The 8716-nt window shown below is 36.6% G+C and overlaps 1 non-coding gene across 1 annotated transcript; it reads left to right on the top strand.

Moving 5' to 3' along the window:
• The first annotated feature begins 1016 nt into the window (after positions 1 to 1016).
• On the top strand, positions 1017 to 1119 carry LOC121499244. The gene has a single exon (XR_005990070.1). It is a non-coding gene; the product is annotated as a U6 spliceosomal RNA (small nuclear RNA).
• Positions 1120 to 8716: the final 7597 nt, after the last annotated feature.

Raw genomic sequence — 8716 nt, 5'->3', positions numbered from 1 at the left:
ATTAAAAAAATAAAAACTAAGGTAACCTATGAAATAAAAAATCTTTTAAGAGATCCGCCAACAGAATGCAGTGCATGCAGCCTGTTGGAATGTCAATTCAAACAAACCAGCAACATAAAATCTCTAAACAAACAAACAAATAAAACATGTATGAAAAAATACTAACTGGATATTGGATGATATATAAAGACATTACCAGAATTTTTTATGTATGAACATGGCACTATGACTACATTATTTAACAAAAGTTTTTTTTTGTTAGAGACACATACTCAAATATTTATGGATGGAATATGATATCTAGAAACTTATTTCAAAAGAATTCTGGGGGCAGAGACAGTAAAGGTGGTGCAAATGAACACAAGTGTGGCTGAGAGCAAATGAGTGTTAAGCCTGAATAATGGGTCCATGTACTTTTCTCTCCACAATGGGTGTTTAAAATTATCCCTAATATATTATTGGTGGAAATGTAATATGATGTAGCTGCTATGGAAAACATTATGAAGTTACCCAAAAAATTAAAAAGAGAATTACCATCTGATCCAGCAATCCCACTTATGGGTATTTATCCAAGAGAATTTAAATCAGGATCTCAAAGAGATATGTACACTCCCATGTTCATTGTAGCATTATTTAAGAGCCAAAACATGCAGATAACCTAAATGTCCCATTGATAGATGAATGGATAAAGAAAATGTTGTATACACATAAAATGGAACATTATTCAACTTTAGAGAAAAATCCTAATATATGCAACAGTATTGATAAACCTGGAGGACTTTATACTAGAGAACAAAACCAATTGCAGAATGACAAAAACTGCATGATTCCACTTACATGAAGTATCTAAAATAGTCAAACTCATGGAAATGGAGAGTAGAATGGTGATTACAAGGGAAAGGGGAAAGTGGGAATGGGGAGTTACTGCTCAATGCGTATAAAATTTCAGTTATACAAGATGAACAAGATTAAGGCATCTGTTGTACAACACGGCGCCTGTAGTTAACAATACTGTAGTGCTCCTTTAGCAGCACATATACTAAAATTGGAATGGCACAGAGAGTAGCATGGCCCCTGCACAAGGATATCACTCAAATTTGTGAAGCATTCCATATTTTAAAAATACTATATTGTGCCCTTAAAAATTGTTAAGAGGATAGATTTCATGTTAAATGTTCATAGCACAAATTTTTTTAAAGATTTTATTTGTTTATTCATTAGAGACACACAGAGAGAGGCAAAAACATAGGCATTTGTTTTTGCCTATGGGAGGCAGGAAGAAGACGGAGAAGCAGGCTCCCTGCGGATCGTGACCTGAGCCAGAGGCAGACTAACAACCACTCAGGTACCGCCATACCACAATTTTTAAAAAAAGAAGAGGAAAACAAGTATCTATGATAAAAGGATTAAAAAGGACCTACGTACAAATCCTGGATCCACCATTTATTGTCTATTTAATATGACCTAGGCCACTCACACATTCTGAGCCACCATTTTATTCATATGTAAAAAAAAAGTAGATGATAATAATAGTTTTATACATTGGTTTGGCATCTCTAATTTTGGAGCTTGATAATTATTCATTGAAAAAAAAGAAGAGGTTTGGAAATTAGAGATGACCCCCATTTAAATATGTCATTATTCTATGACATTAGGCAAGTACTTAGCTTCTCTGAGCCTTATTTTCTTTCTTATAAAATGGGGATCATACCAGCATTATATCATTTTTATGAGAACTATGTAAAGTTGACACTATAAATAGCATTTTCTCTCCTCCATGAAGCCATTTTGATTCCCATTTGGAAATACTCTTCAGATAGACATACTTCGATTATTATTGTACCAATAATCTCTCCCTGAATCATTATTTAATACCTTTTTTAATAAGATTCTGGTCCCCTTGTGAACAGAGATCATTCATATCCTCTACCTCATGGAAGGTATATTACACATAGTTGGCAATCAATACATTTTGATGAGTTAAATCCCTTAAATAGATTAGATGCTACCTTCACAAACTGATTACTCTCCTGCAATCTACTGACACTAAATGCTGTTGCTATATGTCACTTAAATATTGTAAAATGTATATAAGATCCTGGAGAAAATGTCTAATTGTTTCCTGAGCAAACCATAAATGTGATAGGTAGGAAATAAAGTAGAATTTGTAGTCCAGGTTTATCATCACAGTGACCTGGGTAATCTATTGACATGTGACAAACTATGGGATGACTGATAGCTCCAGGTTTGGCAATTCCTACATGTAATACAAACGTGTCACAGATTCTTCAGTAGAAAATTGTTTGAAGCATAAAGTGTCAGCTTCGTTTCAAAAATTGTATAGCTTGAAGAACCACCTGGCACATATCCCTACTGTAACAATGAGTAGTGGTAATGAAGTGGTAGATTTTTATACAGGTGCCATTCACCTTAAATCCAGCAATAATGAGCATGGGAAAATGAATAGAGTCGCCAAAATACAATGGACTCCAAAAGAACCTATCTGAGTGACAAACAAACCAACCTTAACTGTAGTTTAGACATATTTCCACTTGAGAGTAAAACTCAATTCCGGCATTCTGACAACATGGTGACAACATAGTTTTTTACTTCTGAGAATTGTAAGACCCTTTTCTCATAAAACCTGAAGAAAGCCAAAAGCAGTTCAATTAAAATGTCTAACTGTGATCATCTGTTATCCATAGCTCAATGGGACAGCTCAGCTCAGCTGAGGCCTAAGGAATTGAGCTGTGCCCTCTTCCCAGAATATCCCCTAAAGATTCTTTGAAACTACTAATTGTGCAGGTCACAGTCACAAAACTCATGCCTCAGTGCTCTCTCTTGATGTTCACAAGCAAACACTAGAGTGCAGTGTAGATAAAGGGAGGCTTTCTCTCTAATTAAAGAAGGATCATGATCAATAATTTCAAAGGCCATCAAACATAACCCTATAAAAATATATGAGCTATGCATAAAGTTATAGGATCTATATTCCCCTAAAAAAGATAATAAAATTAAATCAAGCTCAGTTTATACCTTACAAAGTAAGACATTTGAAAAGAAATCATTGCAGCATCATTAGTTCACCATAAAGTGATGTGTTTATATTTTGCAAGACGAGGACTGCACTAAAATCTTTAAAGTGTCCATACAATTGTGTCAAAGCATACTTGATGCCATAACTCACAATTTTATTCACATTCTCAGTTTACATCAAATATTTTACATATTGTGAAATGGGGATTTTATTTCACTTCCTGGAAAATTTTATGCTCAAGAAGGGATGTGGAGCAATTATAATATATTCCATAGAGTTTTCTTCAATTTACATTATTACATTCTGAAGTGAGTTGAAATATGCCAAGGTTTTATGTAACTGAAATTTTCTATTATTTTCATGGCTTAAATTGGGAAAGGGAGTGGAAAATAAATGTGTAAAGGAACAAAACGTAAATCCATTGTGGTCATATGTTGCCATAATCAGGAAAACTCTGTAGAATTGTTTGAGGGAGAATCTGAACAAATGACTGCATACATTTAGCAGAGGCTGCACTCATTACAACACACTAGAGTTTAATTTCTCCTTTAAAAAAATCTGTGAAAAGTCAAGATAAAATTCGTTATCCATGAAATAGAAATCATAATTCCAACATACATATCACAGGAATTTTCATCATTTTAAGAAAATAGCCAAGGTACACGGGAGATGGAGAAGCTTTGTAAAAAGCAAAGGACCATAAATATATAAGTGATGACCAAGAGGATGATCACTATCCACTTATTAGACAAAAATAGATAACATTACACCCTGCATGATAACAAAGTACTTAGCACAGAGTAGCTGTCTATTATAGTTTTTAACTAAAATACTAATAGGTGTTGGGCAGGCACATTGTCAAACATACAGCTTTAAGCAAAATTAATCTCAAAATGAAGCTGGAGCATCTTCCAAGGCCAGAATGTAAAGGCATACTCCAAAAATAAAACCAAAAAACCACCCCACGATGACCTGACATAGCATGTCAAAGGAACTCAGGAACCAGATGAAACAACTCCCGATGGCCAAAGCCACAACAATCCAAGCTTCAAAATAAATAAAATAGAATTGGATTAGAATCCAAACTATAGAATAAGTAACTATAAATCTGTAGTATAATTAACAATTTAAAAATAAATGGGAGAGAATAAACAAACCTCCAGTGTAGAACAATTCCAAATAATTCATGTAGATATTTCATCCTCAAGGAGAAGGAGCCTAACTCCCCACCCATTAAGTATGGGCTGTGGATAGTAAATTCCTTTCAAAGAGTGTAGGTGGGAAAAAGAAAGGGGGAGAAAGGAGTAACTTTATAGTGGAGAAATCTGAGAACACCTCAGCCAGGTGATCAAGATTAACATCAACAGTGCTAAGTCATGTTGATGGTGTATATCCTTGATATGATTGATGTGATAAGAATAGCATTTTACCTCTGTGGTCTTCCACCGCAAAGCCCCTAACCCCAGTCTAACTATGAGAAAAACATCAAACAAATCCAAGTTAAGGGACATTATACAAAACATATAAACTGTTTCCCTCAAAATTGTCAAAATCATCAAAAACAAGGAAAATCTGAGAAATTGTCACAATCAAGAGAAGCCTAAGGAAATGGGACAATGAAATTTAATGTGTTATGTTTGATGGGACCCTGGAACAGAAAAAGGACATTAAGTTAAAACTGAGAAACTCCAAATAAATTATGGACTTTAGTTAATAATAATGTATTCATATTGGTTCATTAATTGTAATAAATGTACCAGAGAAATGCAAGATATTGATGTGGAGAATAGAGAGTTAGAGAGTAAAAGGGAATTTTCTGTGTTATCTGTTTATGTCTTCTATAAAACTAAATCTAAAACTTCAATTTAAAAAGAAAGAGGTGGGGCAGCCTGGGTGGCTCAGCAGTTTAGAACCTGCCTTCGGCCCAGGGCATGATCCTGGAGTCCCTGGATCAAGTCCCACGTTGGGCTCCCTGCATGGAATCTGCTTCTCCCTCTGCCGATGTCTCTGCCTCTGTGTGTGTGTGTGTGTGTGTGTGTGTGTGTGTGTGTGTGTGTCTCATGAATAAATAAAATCTTTAAAAAATAAAAAAATAGAAAGAAGTCTATCAGGTACTCTAGTGTCTCAGTTGGTTAAGTATCTGACTCTTGATTTTGGCTCTGATCATGATCTTGAGGTCATCGGGCTCCATGCTCATTGGGGAGTCTGCTTGAGATTCTCTCTCTCCCTTTCCTTCTGTGCCTTCATCCACTCATGCTCTCTATCTCTTTCTCTCCAAAATAAAATAAATATTTTTTTTAAAAAGAAGGCCCATCAAATATGCCTTTTTTTTCTTTATAAGTGGTACAAGATAAAGCAGCAACTTGTTCTCCAACTCAAAGAGAATATCTCAATGTGTTCCTGAACACTGGATTTCTAGAAGCTTCACTAAGATGATGGTCTCCTGAAAAATTTATCTCCCACTTACTGGCTCACATATACCTTCCTAAGGTATAAAAAACACTTAACTAACAAAAATACTAACCCAAAAAGATATATGCACCCTTATGTTTATTGCAGCGCTATTTACAATCACTAAAATATGGAAGCAGCCCAAGTGTCCAACAATAGACGAATGGATTAGGCAGATGTTATGGGGGACAGCCCGGGTGGCTCAGCGGTTTAGCGCCGCCTTTGGCCTGAGGTGTGACCCCGGAGACCCAGGATCGAGTCCTACATCTGGCTCCCTGCATGGAGCCTGCTTCTCCCTCTGCCTGTGTCTCTGCCTCTCTCTCTCTCTCTCTCTCTCTCTCTCTTTCTCTCTCTCTCTCTCTCTGTGTCTCTAACGAATAAATAAATAAAATCTTTTTTAAAAAAAAGGAAGATGTTATGTGTGTACATACACACACACAGGAATATTACACAGCCATAAAAAGGACGAGATTGTGCAATTTGTGGCAACATGGATAGACCGAAAGGGGATTTTGCTAGGTAAAATAAGTCAGATTGAGAAAAACAAATGCTATATTATTTTACCCATAAGTTAAATTTAAAAAAAGAACAAATGCATAAACAAACAAAAAGCAGAATCAGACCTACAGCTACAGATGATTGTCAGAGGGGTGAGCGGGTGGAAGATTAGGCAAAAATGGGTGAAGGGGAGTGGAAGATACAGGCTTCCAGTCACAGAATGAAAAAGTCACAGGAATAAAAGGCACAGCATAGGGAATATAGTCAATGATACTGTAACAGTGTCATAAGGTGGCAGACGGTAGCTACACTTTTGGCCAGCATAGTATAATGCATAAATTTCTTGAATTACTGTGTTGTACACTTGAAATTAACAAAACATTTTGTGTCAACTATACTTACAAATTTTTTTAAAAAGGCAGAATCAGACCTATAACTACAGAGAACAAACTGATAGTTGCCAGAGAGGAGTGGGTGGGGAGAAGGGCAAAACGGGTGGAGGACAATGGAAGGAAAAATAAAAGGGTACTTTACTACATGTTGCACATCATATCCAATCAGCATGATGTCCCTAGTGTAGTGGACCACAGTGACATTTTGTCAAATATCAAAGCAATCATGACTTCTGAAAACTATATTGCAGCAGAGAGCAGACAGGTTGACACAATCAGCCAAAAGAGTGAAGGGGTAAAGCAAATACCTGGGATGGTCCTTACAATATGGAGAGAAAAAAAAAACATTGACCAGGTCAATAACTGGATATCAGGTGCAAAAACTATGCTAAATTTTTTCAGTAAAATACTATATCTTGAACAACTGCAGTTTCCACCTAATAAAATTTGCAATAATCCATAATCATTCTTCAAAATTCACCCAGCTTTTGCATAGGCCAAACAAGCAAGCTAGAAAAGAATATAATAGGTATTACTCCCTCTCATTTTTGTCTTTGATCCCGCAAATATGTGGTATTGGTTTTCGTTTACTATCATGGTGAGCAGAAAAGTTCTGAAGTTTCCATTAGCCCTTCCTACCATAATGGCCCTTACTCCATTGGTCAAAGGCCAATGTGGGGTTTCTTCCAAGTGTCACATATTTCTAATCCAACTAAACATTCAGAAACTAGTGAAATGACAATGAGGTGGGCCTATTAACTAGCCCGGTATGCTGTGAGTCACACCTGGGTTGACTCCATGTGTCACCTGATCACAGCCACTGTGGTGTTTGAGGTCACCAGGAATTAGCAACAGTTTAAATCAGTGTTTAGCAATTCCCAAAGGTCTGGGCATTTTTCCCCAGTGCAGGGACGTTCTAGTAAATCTATATAGGCTTGAAGCTAGATTCACAGTTTATACCTACGGCAATGTTGTCAGATTCTTCCTCAAAAGAACCTGACTTTCCCTTCAATCAAGAAGCTCTGGGTTCTCTGAACAGGTTTAGGTCTGGGAACCTAGGGAAAGGCCATGATTCTTCTCAAGCATTTAATCACTAGTCCTACAGGGTTTTCAGTTGTAATTAAGCAATATTCTCATAGGCTTCCTATCTATTCCATTCCTAAGAACACTGTGATCAATTTTCGATACATTCTGATTATGTTATGTCCCTGCTGACCTTTCTAATAAATGTGCCTACTTGTCTTTCTTTAACTGGTAACTTGGCTTCTGACACTCTAACATCCCATCATCTCTATTAAAATCAAGGAATGACATTAACAATGACATTACCTATGGTCATGCTTGGCTACAAAAAAGAGCAACCCCAAAACTTTTCAAGGATGCAAGTAATCCCCTCCTTACTGTATGTGTCATCATCTTGGAAAAGGGATTGAAATCTGGGCCTTTTCCTTCTTAATACTATGCCACACAAGTGCTGGTATTTCAGCCTCATTAAAGGCGGGCCACCACTGAATTTAGGATTGAGTCAATCAACCAAAGAAATTGTTAGAGTCACTTCCAACTCCATGAGCACAGTCGATGGAGAATTTCGGTACTTGCACTCATATCAATGTATTTAGTCCCACCCCTATAGTGCTATTTCTATAGTCTTTGGTCTAACTCCCTTAGAATCCGCTTCCACATACTTTCCCCAGATTATGGATTATAATCAGCAAACTCTGCAACTCTATTTCTTCTTGAGTCATACTCTGTACCGTACCTGACTTCTGAAGCATACTGAGATTTGGCCCATTTATAGGTCAAGTGAAGAAGCATGAACATCCCCCTTGCAAGACCTATACCAAAGGTAAGTTTGTCATGGGTCTTCCAGCAAAGAAATTCTTGTGCCCTTCACTTGAGGAATTCAAGACTATTTTATCTGATTCCAACCAGATGTCCTCATTTTAATTTGCAGGGTCTCGTTCTTTCCTAGCTAATTCCCTAACTTTCAGATAAGAAAGTCTTGAGTTTATTGGTTCAACTGATATTGTAATTCTGCAATGCTTATAATTAAATTTTGTGTTTGATTTTTGGCCATGAAATTTCTCTGATTCCAAGATCATGACATAAACAGAGAACTTAAAGACCTGAGCTTATCATTTTCTTCTTTCTTCAAGTGCTCCAGTTTCTTTAAGAAAAATGCCATAGCTCTCATAGTCATCTCTGCTGCCCTAACAGTCGAGTACAGCAGCCACTTGGACTCCCAAAGCATTTTGTTCAAATTGGCACTTCATCACAATGACAGATAATGGATGGCTTCATTAATTGTGACGCTACTGTATGTCATGGATTATCATCC

Source organism: Vulpes lagopus, chromosome 9 (genome assembly GCF_018345385.1).
Source record: "Vulpes lagopus strain Blue_001 chromosome 9, ASM1834538v1, whole genome shotgun sequence".
NCBI classification, from domain to species: domain Eukaryota; kingdom Metazoa; phylum Chordata; class Mammalia; order Carnivora; family Canidae; genus Vulpes; species Vulpes lagopus.
The sequence above is the reverse complement of the archived record's forward strand: the minus strand, read 5'-3'. Positions and strand labels throughout refer to the sequence as shown.